Here is a 20,215-nt window from a genome sequence, read left to right on the forward strand (position 1 = left end):
TTCAGACTCAGCCCAACTAGCTTACAGGATAATATTGAAAGGAGGAGGAGGAGGAGGAGGAGGAGGAGAAAAGAGGGTGAATAAAAATATAATGAATGAATGAATGAATGAATGATGTGAAGGCAAGCCTCACTGGAGAAGGCACCATGCTAGGGTAGATTAACAGCAGCAGAAGAAAAAGCAAACCGAATATGAGGTGGATTGATTCCATAAAGGAAGCTAGAGCTAGAATTTACAAGAACTGAGCAGGACTGCCAAGGACAGAGGGAATCCATTCACAGGGTCACCAGAGATGACTTGATAGCACAGAACCACAAAAACAAAAGCCTCTGTATTGTCCTGAGACAAGTGATTCGAAAAAGTAGATACTTCCATCACCTTTGTGAATGTCTGTAACATGCCTCATTGAATGATGTGTCCTAAATTAAGAATATCATTACTTCTGTTTTAGTGGAATTTTATGAAGCTAACGTTAATGCCATCACATGTCTGAACCCACAAGAGACATTTTGACGGCCTGCACTGGGGACAAAACTGGTATTTAAAAGGAAGGAACATCAAAATAATTATGCTGGGGGAAAAGGAAATGCTTAAGTGTTCTATTTCTCTGTCAGTCTTGAAGGTATCTAACCATTTATTTCCCTGAAGGAATTCTTCAAACTGAGATATTTCAGCATTTTTGAAGTTGCTAATTGCTAAGTTTATTTGGCAAGTATTATTTTAGATAAAGTCATAAAAACTAGAAAGTCACATAGTTTAGGGTGTCACATCATTGGCCTGGTTTAGGCTGTAATCCCATGCACATTTATCTGGAAGTGAGCCCCACAAAAGTCAACAAAGCGCATCTTCTGCAGGTACAGATTGAATTGGATTTGTTGGGCTCTATAGCAGGGGCACAACACACCTCTTGCTCCTCTCCTGCAAATGATCCTTTGGTGTTCTATGTAACAAGGTGGGGTGGACAAACCATGTAAATCAGGGCTATTCATGATAGGCATCCATCCTGAATGTTCAGATCGGGTTGGTCCCTTCTATATTGCCTCAAAGAGGACATGCATCACCAGGCAGAGGCACAGAAGAGGGCAATTTGTGATGCTTACTTGTGATGCTTCCTCACTGTCAGAGCAATACGGCAGTGGAACCAGCTGCCTAGAGAGGTGGTGGGCTCTCCCACACTAGAGAAATTCAAAAGAAACTGGATAGCCATCTGAGTGGGATGGTGTAACTTGGTGTCCTGCAACAGCAGGGGGCTGGGCTTGATGGCCTTCATATCCCCTTCCAACTCTACTATTCTATGATTCTCTGAACAAATGGAAATTTAGAGGGCTTTACTACATTCATTCATTCATTCATTCATTCATTCATTCAATGAGGGAGGGAGCAACTGTCATCTGTGCACCTTCTAAACCTGTTATCCTGGTGCCAAATGTTGATAAGCAACTTTGATCTGTTTCTTGATTGTTCAACTGGTTCTCAACTAAATAGGTCACACGGCCACCCTGTGCTGATGCCTCTTGAGATTATCTGCCTACTGCAGGACAAGGGATGCCAAGATTCTCACTGGTAGGAGTGCCAACATGTTCTCATAGAACTTGGGGCTGAGCAGCCTTTCTGTTGAGGACTGCATTGCCTTGTGGGTAATTTGTTGGGGGAGGCACAAGTTGGCAAGGGGTAGGGTAGAAATCAAAAAGGCGCAGGCCTAGTGTCCAAAGTGGAGAGGTCCGCCCTTCTCTCCTTCCACTATTGCCTTTTCTATTTCCTGTCTTTCTTCCTATTCAGGGGGCTGCCAAGAAAGGGTCAGATATTTCTTTCCAGAGGACTACTGAAATTAAAATGATGGCTGCATGAAAATAGGAAGTCTCCCACTTGCTATCTACTACTCACTAACTAGCCTGAACTCAGTTGAATCTGTCGCCTGTTTCCTCTCTCCGCCATGAGGACCCTCGCATTATACTGGCCTCACCACTAATTCATATTCTCTAGGGTGCACACTTATGAATCACCAAAATTGAGGATAAAGAGAATGTGGATGCGCCTAAAACTTACTTGTGCCACGTTATAGGTATGCATCTAATTAATAAGAATTAATGAAAAAGACACAATTATTTGTTAAACTGAAATAAAGAACCGGGCAGCTTGTTGGACAGAGGCCAGTCCTCTGTAAAAGTGCATACATGGCTCCCCTATTTATCTAGTTCAGCTTTGGTGTTAAATAATGGGTCATTTTAATCTGCACTTATTTAAGCAAACAAAACAGTATTTGCAAAGCAGCAATAGCTGCGTTTTTTCTCCAAGAACAATGGCTCTCCTATGTGATGGAGCATACTTCCAGTAGTTTGGGAATCATTGCACTTAGTTAGCTTCTAGTCAGGGAGGAATATTGATGCGTTAGTGGTGGTATCATTGCACCCAGAAGCCAGCAAATTGTATGAGATGCAAAATAGGTGGGATATGTGTGTGCGAGTGAATTTAGAAATTGGCCCAGTTTCCACAAATGAGAGCCAAGGCTCTTTATTCCACAAAGCTATAATAACTGGCAGAGCAAGGTAAATGGTGTGAAAGGGACAACATTAGATGATAATAGCCAAAAAGCAGAATGAGCAAAAATGCACATCTTAATACACACAGCAGCATAATGGGTGTTTTGATATAAAACAATGTAATTATGCAGAAACATTGCAGACATTTAAATGTCAGGGCTAGGAGATGCTTAATGAAGTTAATAACATAGAAGCAGTTTGGAATGTAATAAATAAATAAATTTAAGGTGTTAGATGCATAAAACAACAATGCCTTAGCTTGGTAAAAATAATAGTGGACATTTTCAGATTGTTTTAAATCTTCCAGCACTGCCAAATATATTAACCAATTAATTCTGTATGCTCCACATAGAATGCACTTGTTCATTTCAGTACAGCAGTAAAGAGACCAGGCAGCCAGTCATGTGAGATGTGCAACAGCTAAAGAACCGAGCAAAAAATGAGCAGCAGCGCTATCCTCTAAATCAGAATAGGCTACAAACAGTTGCATCTCTGTCCTTGGTGCTTGGATCAAGACTAGCCAGCTCTCGAGTTTTGTACCGCAACCAACATGCTCCCACCTCTCCTCCGCCCTGCCCTGTTGGCATGGTGTTCCCATGGCATCATTTGACTGGATGGTGCTGGTGATTCAGCCAGAATTGGGGAAAAAGCGGAACGGCCAAGATCAGCAGTCAAGCAAATGTCCAGGAAGAATTGCTGTCTTGCTACCTGAGGATCACTCCCACTTTGCACTCATGGTCCTGAGTTACTTGTCTGAGTTTGCATTTTCTGTGTCATGATTTGCTGAAGGAGCATTAAAATGTGCATTCAAAGAAGTGCTTCAGTGTTGTTGCATGGATTAGACCATCCATCAAACCTCTCTGCTTTGCACACATGCTGCTGGAGTTACTTGCCTCTTGCAATTACTCAGCCTACCATTGGCTCTATCTAGTCTCAGTCCCTGGCATCAACTACACTTATTATTATTATTATTATTATTATTATTATTATTATTATTATTATTATTATATTTCTATGCCGCCCCTTGCCGAAACCTCATAGTCTAGCCGAACTCACAACAGGGAGTTGTTGTGTCTTCCAGCCTGCACCCCCAGTATGCAATGGAAACGGCCAACTAATGTCTTTGTTAAACTTGGAACAGGGCAAGTGACCAACAACATTCAGCAACATCAGAAGGGCCACAGGTTGCCCAACCCTTCCTGAATTAATTATTGCTTTAGAGATAGTTTGCAAAGTCCAGTATTACAGAGAATAGCAGGAAAATGCAGCTGGAGTTCAAAGCCAAAGGGGGCAAAAGACATAACTGTCAATCTGTGTCCAGCAGCTGCATCTTTTGCTTTATTTTACTCTAGGTGTGGTGCCTCTGATTTGCATAAGCATGCTGGTTTGTGGGGCAGGGCATTGTGGTGGTTTAAAGCTAAAAAATAGGGGTTCATTTACCTCCTCCAGAGTAAAAATGAAAAGAGGCATAACTGCTCCACACACATTTAATGGGGTGTGTATTTTTGTCCTCAGAAAGACAGACCTGTTATCCCAGTACAACAAAACAAAATGGTTGCATTGTTACCCTGATGACACAACTCTGTTTTGAAACTGATTATAATAACCAGATACTTATGGTGCTTTTTCTTTCTAATTTTTGAAATAATGCCTTTATGGCTGCACACAAAATGTGATTACAAGAGAATCACTATGCTTTTTATATTATTCAGATTTAAATTGATATTCAGGTTTGAATTTGGCAGGAATCCAACAAAAAGCAAGAGACTTAAGTAAGAGGAACAGGCCTTACAAATGAACAGTGAGAGACAGGAAAAGGTGGGGATCCACGTCTTCCTTTCTGTGATGTGTTAGCAAGTCTAATGAACAGAGGGAGCAGAAAGTGGCGACAAGAATGGCAGCTTCCTCAGCTCTTCAAGTACACAAAGAAGGTGATTGGGAGAATGAGCGGGCTGTGACAGGAAATCTTTGGCAAGTGAATTTAATGGGCATTCAATAAGATTGTTGCTGAACTGCTCGAATGCTATTACAATGTCTGACTAAGGAATGAATGCAATAAATCCATTGGGGAATTCTGATGTTATTGGAGAGCTAGCAATTTCCATACAATTAAGCTTGTAAGATGCGCCCTCACTTTATATATAAAGCATGGTTCATGTGTGAAATATTGCAAACTGATCCTGTAAATGGGTTCCACCTTTTGCATATACAGGATCTCACCTGGTTGAACTGGGACCCAGTACTAATTCAGCAGCCGACAGAGCGGCCGTTTTGCCAGTGGTGCCCTGTCCCAGTAGGCAGCCACGACTGCAGCAAAGGAATCAGCTTTGAACTGTAGACCAAAGAACAGAAGATACTCTATTTTGTTCACTGCTCTTCATGGGCATTTGCACAGCACTGGCGGCAGCTGGCAACTGAAATTGCCAACCAGGAGAATAAACTTTTGGTCAACTATCAACTTTGTACAGTTGCATGAAATAATGGCAATGCTTGCATTGGAATACAAGTCCCTGATTCCAGGTCTTTTCTTTTCTTCAGTCCTAAATATACATCCATAGCATCTTAGCATGATCTCCATGGGTATTTCAGATAAGAAGCTGAGCTGAATCTATCTGGAAAGGGTGATTGTGCCAAAGGCTACTGTGGCTGTAATGATTTGCCTGTGAAGTGCATCATGTGGGCATGATTCTGCCATCCCAGTTTCCCTTCTAGGACTGAATAGGGGTTATGAGCTGGTTACCCGCCCAAGGAAAGGCAGTGACCGGCTTGGCTTCCTCTTGCTTTCCTGTAGGAGCAACTAGCAGAGCAGGCAGGTGGTGAAGTGGCTGGACAGGAAAGTAACAGAAGCCTTTCTTGGGTTTCACAGAACTTGGGTTGACACCTCAGATCCACACTGAAAGGTGATATTTAGTAAAGTATCATAAAGGAAAAAAATAGAAAGCAGAGAGGCTATCTGTATAAAAATTAAGTAAAACAACAAAAACTTGGTAACCCTCTTTAAGGTAAAATGCTCACAACTCAGAAGTCAGCTGGAAAACTGAAATCATACAGCATCTTTGGGTGGTGAGAGAAGGTGCTGGCAAAGGGTGACAAAATAACATGCAGCACAGTCCAGTATGGCGACCACAACCCTCTGAACGTGGGGGATTATGGACATCATCTGGAGGGTAGAAGGATCACAGAGAAGGTTGCCTCTGCAATTCTTGTCCCCACTGCAACACTGAATTGGCTGATTTCTTTTCCGCACAGCATAAGGAGAGGAGGCTGAGGCACTGCCAGGATAATAAATATGGTGGCAGAACCACCCGCCCTCTGGAACACCCACAAAATGCCACCTCCAAGGTTGCAAGAGTGACCTTGGAGCTGCAGCCAGAGTTGTTCTTGCAGCGCCAGCTGCGAGGGTGGAGGGAAGGTGCTCCCAATCTGAGTCCCAGCCCTGCTCTTGGAGCAAATTTCTGAGACTGGAACTGAGCCACAGGAATGTTTCCGAAGTAACAAAAGGTATAAAGAATCATATCAAAAGCTTATTGTAATTGGCTTGTGTGGGGGAGAGATGACTGCCTAACATTTTGCCAGATGGAGGAGTGGTGTGTATACGGGAACATCCTACTCCCACCTTTTAAGGCTAGGAAATGGACCACTGGTGTTAATTAAAATGCATTTTAGGAAGGACTTCTGGGCTTTGCAGAGGGAGCACATCAGCCACTATGTGAAGGCTGAACAAGATAGTCCTTAGGTCTGATTTAGCATGGCTCTTCAGAATTCCTGGTTCAGCATGGCGTTCACTATCTCCAGTGGAATGGATACATTTTCATAGAGGAAGAGGCTATCAGTGGCTAATAGCCTTGCTGGCTAAGTGGTACCTCCTTCAGCAGAGGTGGCCTGCTTGCATACACCAGTTGCTGAGGAGCTTGGGCAGGAGGAGGTCTTGCAACCATCCTGCTTGAGGGATCGTGTGGGCAGATGGTTTGCCAGTGCTGGACTAGATTTGTCTGAACCAGCATGGCTTTTCTTATATACTAAAAGGCCTCCAGTTTCATGGATCTAGGAGTATTGGGACAGGCATGTTATTCCAGGATGGCTGGTGATGTCAGCATCCCAGTGGCTGGAAGCTTTGACCAAAAAGCTGGTGAAGCACATTATAGGGCCAAACTACAAGCTATGCTCATGATGTAGTTGAGCTTTGCTCACATTTTGCTTTCAAGTAAGCATGCACAGCCACAATTGGGATTGGGACCATGACTTTCCAAGATGGGAAGTCTATACTCCCTCCAAATTGTTTCCTCCCCTGATATTCTACCTCCCACCAGGGGAAAAAGAAGTTTCCATTGACAACCCTGAAGCCATTTTCCCTCAAATCCCTTCCCCTCCCCCATGCTGGGGGAGAAATTTGGGGGAAAATAAAGAGTGGTGGTGGAAGATTTAACTCTCTCCTCCCAGTGTACCCTGGTCCCAATTCAAGCCAGGGCTGCACAGACTTACATGAGAGTAAAATGTAAGACCAATCTCAGCTATATGCTATGACAGCTCAATAATATAATCTATATAACATGTAGTTTGGCTCTAGATGCCATAACACGTTCTTAATTTTGAATGGGCAATTAGAATTCTCTGTTCTTTTAAGACAATCTGCCTGATTCTCAATGTGTAAAACATGTTATTTCTGTTCCAAGATCAGTGCAGGATCTCTGGATTGCAACGTTCCCAGGCTGGCAGGAGGCTGGCACCTCTGAAGCTCTGCAGAGCATAACAACAAGCCACCCAACACCTTTTGGATAACTCTTGATGCTTAATAATAGTGACAAAGAGAGAGCAGGTTGTCTGGTTTCTTTAGAGTTCCAGAGTTTTCTTTTCTTTTGTTATTGATGGGGGATAAAAACTAGATAGAAAATGAAGACTGTAATTTGTTACAACTGGAGAGCTAGCAGAGAGGATCACCCTTTGCTCTCTCATTTGAACAATGGGAGTGCTAAAACAAAAAGCCCGCTTTTCTCTAATTGCTGCGTTATTGACAAAGAACAAAGATCCTACTGCGGGACTTGAACCTAAGCATTTCAGGTGAAGCTGCAGACATTCTGCCAACGGAGTCACTGCAGTATCTGCAAAAGAGTTAATTTAACACCCTGCCTCTTCAATAGGATCATGATCTAGAAGCCCTTTATAGAACTTCAGCAATTTTTTCTCTGTTGCATGAGGCGTTACTGAAAATATGACTTAATACTAGCTATTGCTATTTAAGCTGTGGATTGAAAAATGAGATCAACTCTTCTGTCATCTAAATATATTCATCAGTGCCAGCTTGTGCAAACTTACTCAGAAGTAAGTGTGACCGAGTTTACTAGATTTCTGTTCTGGTAAATCTTGCTAGAATTGAAGTTTAAAATGTAATTTATTTGCTTCTTATTTTTAGAGACATCAAAGAGAGTTTATTCCCCTTAATGGAAACTGAGCGATGTTGCAAGTAAAGATAAGTTCTATGTATGCAGAATGTGTCTTCAAACAAACAACTTATATTTGGTCCTTCAGATGGGAGCTTCTGGTGACACTATTTTAGAGATCTTGGATACATTAAAAGAGAAACATGCAAAACAACCTTTTCCGTTCATTGCTACACATTCCGATCATGCAATCCCACTGTTTTCAGAGCAGATTTCTCTATAGGACTGTGGGGTTCTTAAAATGCCCATCAAAAGCAATTTAAATGGTTGATAAATATGGTTATCTTTTGGGAACTTTGCTATTTTAGTGAAAAGAAAAGAAACAGGGCATACATTGATACAGTCTTTGTGATCAATATAAACTTATTTAAGCCATGGAGGATTGTTTTTTATCTCTGGTGATTTCCAGGTACCATTCCCTAGTTAACCCAGCTGGGTGTGGCTTTTCATGGCATCCAAACTCAGGAGGGATGGCTTGTCTCAGCAGGGGGAAAGAACCTGCAAAGAACCCATGGTTTTTCTAACAGTACCAGTGTTTCCACTGACTGGGTTTGTTTCCCCTGTGGCTGTAATTGGTGGAGCTAGTGTGCCTCCTTTTGAGAAGTTCTGGGACATTTTTTTCCTATCAAAAAGTGCAAAGGAACTTAGGTGCCCTAAGATACACTTTCAAGTACGCATACAAGCCAGCTAGATAAACAACACAACAGAAAAACTTCAGCATGGAAAACTGAAGGATGATTCAGTTTGAAACAACGACAACAAGGCAAGTGAGAGATGAAACACCTTGGAGGCATGTGGTATCATTTTCCTTCTCCCTCAAGACATGAAACATGGGTATATATTCTGAAATTCAGCAGGCCCTGTAATGTCAATGTAAATTTCAAACCAAGCCCTGAGAAAATATGGCCGCTACCCTAGACACGTCTCAGTTTATTATCCCAGAGACAACGCATAGTAGAGAGGCAGCCAACCTGCTTGCTTTTAGTCTTGTGCCAAAGCTCAGATGTTGGCCAAGAAAGCACATGAGGTATGAAACCTGGGCTGTGAGCCACTGATGTTGACGAGCCGCTCTATGGGCACATTTTCTTTCAAAGCAGTGTTTCCCCCCATTCTCCTTCTAAAGAAATGGCAAGCCAGTCTAAAATTACAAATATAATTATGGTTTGAAGAATTACTGTTTCTTATGTCTGCTGCAGCAAGTGTACCGTTAATGCATTTCCTGTGAAATCTGCAAAATTTAGGATTTTTCACTTCATCAGCTCTGAAGACATCAGCTCTGGAGATGCACTGATTTTCTTGAAAGAAGAAATGGCTAAAGATTACATGGCCATTCTGTGTGCCCTCTCTGGAGGGTTTCTTATTTTTGGTGAGGGGAGGTAGATACTTTTTAAGCTGAGAATAAAACCTATCATTTCCATTAAAAAACATTTTAACATCTGGGAACCATTTGTTACAATGTAATCAGCGTTGTGGGGTGTGTGTGTGTGCTAGCACTCATACTTTCTCTAAAAAAGTAACTTCTGTTATTGTTTAACCCATGACTGACTGTGTAATTTGCCAATTTAACCCTGACCAGCCTGTGAAATTTGTCATTTTTGGTTGGTGACTTACATAAAAACCTTTAAGCAGTATGATTTATTTATACTAATTCAGCCCTGAAGACAATAGTGTCTTTGTCTGAAGCAGGATATTCTAACTGAAGGACGTCTTAAAAACAATCCGCAATCCCATGGAATGTTCTGGGGGATAAGGAACTGGGAATGGGACCAGGGAGTTGCTCGTCCATATCAAAGGGTAAATCTTGCTGGAAATGCTAACTTTGATGTGGTTACTGTTCTCCCTGCCTTTCAAAGATTTCCCCAACAGAGTTCCTTTCAGAAATTTTGGATTTCAACTTCCATTATTCCCAGTCAGAAGGGCTAATAATCTGGAATCCTGGACAGTTTTCACCAGGTTCCAGAAGGTTGTTTCAAAGCTTGTTGTTGTTGTTATGTGCTGGCAACTCATCTCCAACTTATGGCAACTGGTGAGTGAAAGCTCTTCAAAATTTCCTGCCTATGACAACCCTGCTTGGCTCTTCTAAGTTCAAGACTATGGCTTCCTTTATGGATTCACTCCATCTCATATTTGCTCTTCCTTTTCTGCTTCTTCCTTTGATGTTTCCTAGCACGGTTGTCTTCTCCAGGGAGTCTTGCCTTTTCACAATGTGTCTGAAGGAGGACAGGCTCAGTTCTGTCATTTTTGCTTCTAGGGAAAGCTCTGGCTTGATTTGATCCATGGCCCACTTGTTTGTCTTTCTGTCAGGCCAATGTATTTGCAAAACTTCAAAGCTTGACTATTTTCTTAAAGTCATGTACATAGTGAAAGCAACTAGTCAGATGAAATAGAAGAGGAATGAAAAAGAAGAACAGAAATCATGCATGAGGAAGCAGCCCTGCCAGGCAAGAGTGTACCCATGGGATATTCACTGGTGCCCTTGATATGGGCTGAGGATGCTAACGGGAGGACTTGGGATGTATGAAAACATGAACACATCTGCTGAGTTCCAGCCATTTTTGTACAGGGCCATGCTCTGCTTAAGTCAAGCATCTTTTCTCTCTTGCAGTACCAGGCCCAGGACTTTTGGAGGCCCCTAAGGTAATCTCATTAAATCCAAGCTCTGACCACAGAAGAGCGCAAGGAATTGAGCCATCATCACTGATTGCACACACAAGTGGGTGGCTGAGTGTGTGACACAGTGGAAGGACCAGGGGTTGCCTTGAAAGTTCTGCTTGATAGTGGACTCTTCTGGGATGCCAACCTCTGTCTTGCTGCTTTAGGCCCAATTATGAGGGCCAATCCACGCTGCTTACTGCATGGATAAGCCCAATAAGGGAAGAGATTCACTGTGCCCATCTTAGAGATAACCCACTGTCTAATATTAGCTCACCCAGAATTCTCTACTTCCTACCCAGAAGTGCAAGTTGTCAAGATGTATATAAAATTTGCATGTGCTTATTTATATGTAAATTCAGAAATAATTATCACCATGTTATCAGAAATACAGTATGTCTTATCCTAGTGTGGAATACTGTGTATCTTGCTCCATCTCCTTTCTCTGTCATTTGGATACACTGTTGGTTCATTATCTTTAAACTGGATCCAGACTGGACATTTAAAGAACCTTTTTTATTTTCCGATTTATATCCTGCCTTTTTCCTACAAAGGGCTCAAGGCAGTTTACATCATTCTCCTCCATCTTATCCCCACAACAACAACCCTGTGAGGTAGGTTGGGCTGAGAGTCTGTGACTGGTCCAAAGTCACCCAGTTGGCTTCATGGCCGAGCAGGGACTAGAACCCAGATCGTCTGAGTCCCAGTCCCACGCTCTTAACCACCGCACCACACTGGCTCTCATTTTAAAACATGGTGGAACAAACTGAGAAATCAGAAATCCTTTTCAAATTGCTGAGCAGATAAACTACAGCCTTGTGACAGCCTGGCGTGTGTATATATTAAGCACATATGATAAGGAAACATAAACACAAGCAGTATTCTGAAGGCCTCATGGTTGTGGTTCCCAAATTATGTGATCCTTAAATGGCATCACACAACTTCTGTGAAGTCATACTCAGCCCTATTTCTCTCATTGACCCTTAATGGAGTACCAACCCATTTTCAGTGAAAGGTAAGAGATGGTCCTGTGATAGTCCCTTTAAATATAAAGGGCAATATATGTCTCTTAAACAAGATCCAACAAAGGTCAAGCAATAAAGAGGTGAAAATAGAAATAAAATAAAAAGTGAGTGGTCAGGTGAGGAGAGCTTTTAAAACTAGGCTGAAATCAAATTAGGGAATAAATCAAGCGATGGAACCCAGATGGAGGGAAAGGTTATAACCCAGAATGTGTTTGGAGAGGGGACATGTCAGCACAGGCGCACCAGATCAGTATCTACAAATATAAAAAAGAAAGGAACAGATTTCTTTCAGGAAGGAATGGGAAAAGAAGACTGCAGAAAACTGAGAAGAGAAAGTTATCCAGCATGTGCCCCACTTAAAGTGCAGGCACAGAAATAGTGTTTGGCAGATGCTGAGTAGTGAAGGCCAGATGAAGCATTTTATGCTTTTTTTTCCTGAAAACCACTGGGTTTCTAACACTTTCCCAACTGATCTGTAGTCTAAACAGGAAATAATAAAGCACACGAAACATGACATTCATGTTTGTTACATTTCCTTGTACAGTATAGGAGACCTTTGCTGCTAGAAAAGTATTGCTTAAAGCTGAGGAGGACCGTTTTTTCTGATATACTTTTCTTTGAAACCCACCAGCTGGAGACTGGTGCAAAAAATAAACACACTGGGCGCAATCCCATTGAGAAGAAATCAGGGCTCCCAACTTGGACACATACGTTTGGCAAAGGCAGAGTGGGAAGAGTGGTCGGGGGATCTTCCTGATCCCCTAGTTCTGCATTTTTGCTAGACATCCATTTTCAGCCATCTAGCAACTGAGTCTTAGCAGAAAGAACAGGACAGACTTCAGGATCCCTCCCCTCCCCTGGAATGCCACATTTAACCCCTTTCGTAGATTTTTTCCCAGCTTCAGAGAGAAACTGGTACATTTTTTCCCTATGCCAACTGTGAGGAAGCAGAGCAGAGGGAGAACTGGAGCGTTTGCTACCCAGCTCTGAGGTTGGAGCAACATGTCCAAAATCTAAACTACCCCATGGTCCCTCAAGCAAAGTCTAGGATTATTCCCTGTGAAATGAAGGATTTATAAGCCCAGGAATTTGAGGACAAGGAAGGAAGAGAGCTCTCAATATCTCATCAGCACACATCTCCATTCTTGCTTACTCCAAGCTTCTTCATTTAACTAAATAATTTTGGATGAGAAATGGAGGGATTCAAATGAGGGACTCAATTCATTGCTTCTGCTAAAAAAATGGGAAGTGATAAGTCTTTGTCTCTCTAGTGCAACTTACCCAGAGGTCTGCAAGTAGCTCTAGATCCATTTCTGCCCACCCATTGCTTATGGCACAATCTTCTGTTTCCTTTTCCCTATCAAGGGATGTGCTTCTTCAAGAGTCAATCTACAATTTACTTTCAATCTGAGGGTTAAGAATATCACACGTACATTGCATTAAGGTGCAAGAGGATGCTAGACTAATATAGACAGCCCTAGGAGAATTTGGAATCCAAGCTCTGACCTCAGAAACTTGCCCTGAGTTTGGAGCTGGGACTCCAGACTTGAAATGGCCTCCCTTTTCCTTTGAACCGACATGGAAAGAATGATACCAGCTGTGACTCTGAGCTTGTAAGAGCAGCCTTAGAGATGGGATTTTGGGGGTGGGGAGGGAGAGGGGAAAAGGAAAGGAAGAAAACAATCTTTGCCAGCAGATTCCTGGTGGTACCTCAGCCTTCTGTACTTGGGCTCTGGAGCAAAATACTTAAGCAAAATTGGCCATCTAAGTGTTTGCAGGGAGGGAAAAGGATGAGGTGACCTTCTGCCTTCCATAGGATACTTATATTTCTACAATTTTAGAGGGTTTCAGGAAATCTGATAGGATTGCAGTGTTAGTTGTTCAAATAAATTAGCATGAGTTTCCATAGGTTATTACAGCTCACTTTATCAGATGTTATCAACGGAATTGTAAGAATTGGAAGAGTGATGTAAATAATTAGATCTGCAGTAAGCATTTTATTCTCTTAAAGTGTCAGTTATACATCACAGCATACAGTAGAGACATAATACCATGCATATGTAGTCCAAAACAAGAAACAAATCAAAGGAAAACCCACCCCAAAGCAACATAACAAGCAACCAGCTTATACCGATATTCCCTCTTCCTGGCATCTACAAAAACGTGTTAGCCGTTGGAAACCAGGGAGGCACAGTGATTAAAGTGCTGGGCTGGGACTTGGGAGCTTCAGGTTCTAGTCTCCATTCAGTCATGAAACTCACTGATGACTTTGGAGCAGTCATTGACTCTCAGCCTAGCCTACCTCACAGGGTTGTTGTTGTGAAGATAAAACAGAGGAAGATTATGGAAACCACTTTCAGTTTCCTTCAAGAAGAAAAAAGGTAAGGGGTCTAAAAGTAAAAGTAAAATTTGTTTACTGTTCCAAGATGGTTTAAACTGATTCTGTTGCTCAGCTCAAGATTTCCACCCTAGCTATGATAATCCAGGTTAATTTATTCAGGCCACAGACACATGAACATTTACTTGAGAATAAAACTCATTGAACACAGTGCCTCATACTACTGAGTAAACACACAGGAGATGGCCATATCAGAACTGCAACATCCCAGTACAAACGAATCATTCTCCAATTCAGGAGATTCTGTTAGTTTTCTAATGTTTTACCTGCATAACAATCATGTGATTAAGTTGTGTTTCTTTATCCTTACTTATCTATTCTGTAAAATATGTGAACACATCTCTTAGGGTCAAGAGGTAACTTTCAACTTTTTGTTTTCGTATACTTTTGAAGGTGGTGCTGTTTCTTGCCCTTGGATGATTTCTCTTTATATAGGAAAAACTAGAATATCAGAAGCCTGGGCAAATGGAAGAGGTTTATTATCTTAGAGACTTGTTTTGGTTTATGCTGACAGTCCTCTGTGTTGTTCATAGCTTTGATGCACCAGAGGAAAAAAATCAGTGGAATTTATTTGGAATGTAAAAATACGGCATCTGGCTTCCCAGTGCCTCCTGTGGACTCAGGATGTAAACACCCAGGGCCATCTTTCTTTCAGAGCAGTTTTTTTGCCTTGAGTTTATACTACCTATGAAGGAAAGTAAAACCACAGGCTCAGAGCAGGACGTAAAAACCAAAGTTGAAGAGCAGATTTCTGATTGTTCTATCTCTGTATTTTAACAAGAATTCCATATTGTAACAGGGCTAATGTGAGGCTAACTATCCTTGGAAACATGAAGGACGTAAATCAAGTGAAAGGCACTAAGCCGTTCATAAGAATAAGCATCATGTTCTCATGTGGAGCAGCTACTGACTCAACTACGAGAATTTTCTTCTTCTGATGAGGCTCTTCTGGAGAACAGTATCATTCAGTTAGTGATTTGATATCTATAAGCTACATATGGTAAACATATAGGCTAAGGTGAATGGTTGGTGTAAGTATCCCTCATGAGACACAAAGCCTCTTTTTCTCAGAGAGTTTCTTCCCAGTGGCTGTTGTAATTCTAAACAGTTTTATTGTTGTTCCAACTGTTAATTTAGATCTTGCTTTTGCTTTTAATGCAGGGCAGAACAAATTCTAGCCCTCCAGATGTTTGGGTCTACACCTCCCATCAGCTTTAGTTTAAGGCCAAAATAATCTAGGCAGCCCCAAATATGTTACTTCCTCACTGAATTAATGACTTGGATCCCAATTTAGATATTCTAAGAGTAAACCCATTGCAGCCAAACCATATGGGATAAGTATTTATTAAGCATAGTATTAATTCATTCCAAAGATGGATCTAACTCACTGATTTTCACCTGTTTGTGAATTAGTTTTATACTGTTTTGAGTTCTTTGTTGGGAAGCTGGTAAAGAAAAATAATACATAGTGTCACCCTCTGGTGTGAAAAGAAAACTGCACCTGGATAAGAACAAAATCGATTTTTCAGTGGTTGGGGTCACCAAGGGTAGGATGAAGTTAATTTCTACCTTGACTGTAACTCTTTGTTTGTAGATAATTCCTACATACCTGAGTGTAACTCTTGGTTCTTCCTAAATTATTAAAAGGTTCCCATTAATTCTTGTGGAATGAAGTAAAGCATTGAACAAGGAGGATACCACTGCAGTAAAGGAAAAGCTTGTCCTTCTGTAGAGATCTGTGAAGAAGCAAACCTTGAGCTCACTGAAGTTCTCTGAATTCCATCCTGAAGCTTGTTCTGACTCGTGTCCATATCAGATTGTGAGTTCTGTTTAATTTTGCATGAAAATCCATACATATCTTGCCCAAATTTTTCCAGATGTATGGATCAATGGTGCATATCTTTACAATGCATGAATTCTTGCCCCATCATTCATAGCCTCTTTGTGGGCATATCTCAAAAATATGATTTTAATTCATATTTTTCAAACACTCGCATGCTGGCAAATGTCTTTTGGCGGGGAGGGGTTGGGTCAGCTTGCAAGTTTGGAAACATACAGACTTTGATTGCAGATTACATCGAGTCGATAGTTGGTCTGAAAGATGTGAACTGAATAAATCTGGATCAAAAATTACCTGAAACAAATTTCTCATACATTTGTACTGGCATTTGATGGCTTGGTGCTCAGTGTCAGGATTCCCACAGAGGATGTGCTACGTGTATGCAGAGCCAAATGCAGGGATTCTGGTCATATCCAAGACCTCTATTGTGCTATGATAGTAATTTGCTGCTATAGCAACAGACAAAGCCGCCGTTAGTCCATCAAGCTCTGAATTGGCAGTGACTCTCTAGGGGTTCAAACAACAGCCTTTCCTAGCCTTACCTGGAGACACCAGAGATTGCCCTTGGGACCTTTGGCATATAAGACATGTGCTCCAGCACTGAACTATGGCCCTGCCCCATTTGTAATGGTGAAGCTATATGTTTGACAATTTGATAAGGACTGGGGATGGAACTCATGGGGATAAAGGAAGAGTTAGTCTGCTTCAAGACATTAATCAGAGAACATAGACCAGCAAGAGAGGATAATAATTAGGGAAACTGGCAGCCCCTCCCAATGACAAGGGTCTCCTGTTATTAATAGAAAGGAGCAAAGGTTGTGTGAAAAGGACAAGAGCAGGCATATCTCCCTTTAGCCATATTTTTGGGGTGGGTGGAAGGGGGATTTTCTCTGCAGCCCAAGCTGTGTCTGCACATCAGTCTAAAGACACTTCCAGATGAGGTTTGTATTGTACAGATGCCATGCCTTGATCACACTTTTGCAGAGTTTCCAGACTGTGTCATCCTCCAACTGCAATCCTTCTGTATTTTCCACTGCTTCTTCTGCCTTTTCGTCCCTTACAAGCAAAATTCTGCTAAGGAAGGAAGGTGCAGAACAGCAGTGTAATCTCCTTTGAAGTGTGATTACAAAAATATGTGATTGAGGCCCCAGTGGGAAGAGTTTTCCCTTGAGAAGGTAGATGACTACTCTTCCCTCGGTAATTTCTTTCCTCTGTAGTCTTGCCCTACTTTTCTGGTTTCAGAACTGCTAACAGAGAAAATCAGGTGGGCATGTTTTCCCTCTGGGTTTTGAAATGGTTTAGACTGGGTTAGAGATGAGAAGACAAATTGGCTAGATTAGAGATCAGGCATTCTCAGGCAAAATCTATGGGACTTCTGCTCCTGTCCATTAGGGGTTAGAATGGAAGTGAGCTTAGCAGCAGTCTTCTTGCCCTCTGCTGTGTGTACTTGAAAAGTTGTATTTTTATTGTGATTGTGTTGCTTTAAGAAGCATGAGGCCCCAAACATAGAAAGTGGGCTGTTTAGATGGTGCTAAAAAGCAGCTGCTTTAGAATACTGGAGGGAGAGTACGCGAAATGGAGGGGGGACAGCACTGTCATGTCTGCTGGCTGGACATGAGATGCTTCCCAGAGTTTCATCCTCTGAAGTGTGGACAGTCAACTGTAATTCCATTTGTAGCTCACAGTAGATCATTAGGACTTGGAGGCTCTCCACCTGGAAGCAGCCCAAGTCCTCCTCTCTGTCTCGCCTCTGAACTATGTCAGAACTGTGCATTTCAGGAACAGAGACCAGTAAAGCAAAGGTCTTCTGCACTGTAATCTTACTTCATTGATTCAGATATCCAGCCACCACCTTAGGGAAGCAAATTAGTTAGTTCTAAATCAGATTGCCTTGTTGTTGGAATATTACAGCTGTAAAGCAACTCTCCTTCCTTTTCCACATGTGACTCTGCTTCAAGTAAACTGTTTGCATAAACATTTTTTTTTCTTTGCATGCCCTGCCTCAGCATTTTAGCACTATCCACATGAATGAACAATGAAAACCCCTAATGCATGAAGAGAAGGTCAGATTTATTGGGAAGTATCCAAGTTGATACTGGTGTGATGTAAATTTGGTTGTGCACTAGCATAAGTTACCTCTAGTGCAATACCCATGGCACTGGCTGGTGTGATAGTTTCCCTGGAAAAGCTGTTGTGCTACCTAATGCTATTGCAGAAAGCATTCCTTTGCTGATGCAATTTAATTCACGTCAGCATTGTTGCCAAGTTGGATACTACCCAATGTTGGGGTGATAAGAAGACTCTATGTCTACCTCTTTGGACAACGACTTCATGTGTGCTGCGTGCATTATATTATATCCCATGCAGTCAGATCCAATGCAGTCTTTTCTTAGAAGTACACCCCAGGATATTGGGCATTTTGTTTTACATACAATTAGAAACCCACAAAATCACTTAGATCAATTATCAGTGTGACTGGCTTAAATAATTTTAATAGAACTTAAGGGTAACTGACTTGACCTGGAACTGAATCAGTACTGATATATGTAGCGTAGCCTTTCCCAGTCTGGTGCCCCCCAAACCCAGAATTCCTGATCTTGGGCCAAGCTGGATGGGGCTGATGGGAATCAAAAGCCCAAAACACCTGGATATTATTCATTTGGAAAAGGCTGATGTAGGGGCACCTCTCTGTACCATTTCTGGCCACAACTTCTGCCAATGCCCTGTACTATAGCCAAGGTTGCAAGAATTTGCTGTGGATCAGATCTTGAGCATGGGTCAAGTCAGGCCAGCAAGATGGGACGGGATTAGCACCCCAAAGAGCTCTAGGTGAATCTGGGGCTGGAACTCATACAGGGTTATCTGCATGTTGTTCCAACAAAGAGTAGACCAAGACAGAACTTCAGGGAAGAATTTGCTGTTTTGGTGTGATTGGCTCCATCTCTGTACAGACTGAGGCATTGTCTCTAAAAGGAAACTGGTCTCTTTTAGTTGAATCTAAGTGTGATAACATGGGAGTGGCCACAGCATGGACCTGTCTTCATGGTCAGAACCCTGAGCCCAAAGATGGCAAGGCAGGAAGCTGACCCCAGGGATTATTCTGAAAAACTAAGTCTTGGAATGATGGAAGCCACAAGATGCCTTTCCATGACCAAGCCATCTTCCTGAGCCTTTAGAGACTCCATGGTGGAGGAGTTGGGATCTTCTGAAGACAAGGGGTCAGGATCCTCCAATGCTAAGGATTCAGGGTCCTGTCCATGACTCTTTTTGCAACTGCTTCCTCAAAAGGAAAACAAACCAACAAAACAAGTAGATGGAGGAACTAGCAAACTGACATGTTAGTCTTCAACCCAATAGTCCTCAGGGTTGTTCACATTACTCAGAAAATGTGAAGGTACACTATAATTGATATTGCATTTCAGAGTGTTCAAAACACCATATATCTCTCCTTTCAGGTTCAGACAGCACAATGCAGAAAGAAACCCCCAGACAAGTATTCATTAAAAAGAAAAGTGGTGGGATGGCAAGGAGGAAAGGGTACAGTTTTTCTGTGTGAAATCCTTCCCTTTCCCCCTTGTCAGCTTCCTGAGATGGATACGCATGTCCAGAATTATGCATATATGGTGGGGGGAGAAGAAGCTTGAGAAAGAATTTTGAGGAAAGAATGCTTTCCACTGGGGCTTCATTACATGCATTTGTGTGTAGTTTGCCTGTCAGCAAACAGTATAACCATCATATGAGGCAGGTCAGTGTTATTATCTCCTGCATTTTGGATTAGCTGATGCTGAGAGCTAATAGCTTGCTTGAGGCCACCTGGTGAATTTATGACCAAGGAGAGATGTCTACTGATGTTGAAAACTTTTTGGAGTCATTGCCTACTTTTCCAAGCCAGCTTTCTTAGAGCTAGTGATGTGGATGAAGGAGCGCCCTGCAGAATATGGTGAAGTATAGAAGGTCCCATGCTGAATCCCCAATGTCTCCAACTGAGACAGCTTGGACAGCATGGCCATGAAGGACTTCTGGAGAGCCCACTGCTTATTAGAGTGGACTAGCCTTTCACACTACTCCAGTCTAGCTGGACTGAATTAAAGCTCCTCACCTTGACATCAGTGGCCTGGTCCAGAGAAGGCACTTCATTTCAGATTTCAGGTTACTTAGGGAGAAATTACACTCCCTTTATCTGTGCCCATGTTGGTCCTTTGAATGGATTCCATAGGTGTTCAAAGTTGCTTGGGCAAGGAACTCATTAATTCTTCTCCCTAAGCTGAGAACAAAATGAACTAATTAGTTAATTAAACAAAAGACAATTCCTTGTGCTATGG

At 42.0% G+C, this 20,215-nt stretch overlaps 1 long non-coding RNA gene across 1 annotated transcript; it reads left to right on the forward strand.

Annotated features, from left to right (window-relative positions):
- Positions 1 to 228: 228 nt before the first annotated feature.
- LOC123020737 lies at positions 229 to 3,355 on the forward strand. The gene is made up of 2 exons (XR_006414200.1): positions 229 to 2,062; positions 2,893 to 3,355. It is a non-coding gene; the product is annotated as an uncharacterized LOC123020737 (long non-coding RNA).
- Positions 3,356 to 20,215: the final 16,860 nt, after the last annotated feature.

This window comes from Varanus komodoensis, unplaced genomic scaffold, assembly GCF_004798865.1.
Source record: "Varanus komodoensis strain SLA01 unplaced genomic scaffold, ASM479886v1 scaffold15, whole genome shotgun sequence".
Taxonomy (NCBI): Eukaryota; Metazoa; Chordata; class Lepidosauria; order Squamata; family Varanidae; genus Varanus; species Varanus komodoensis.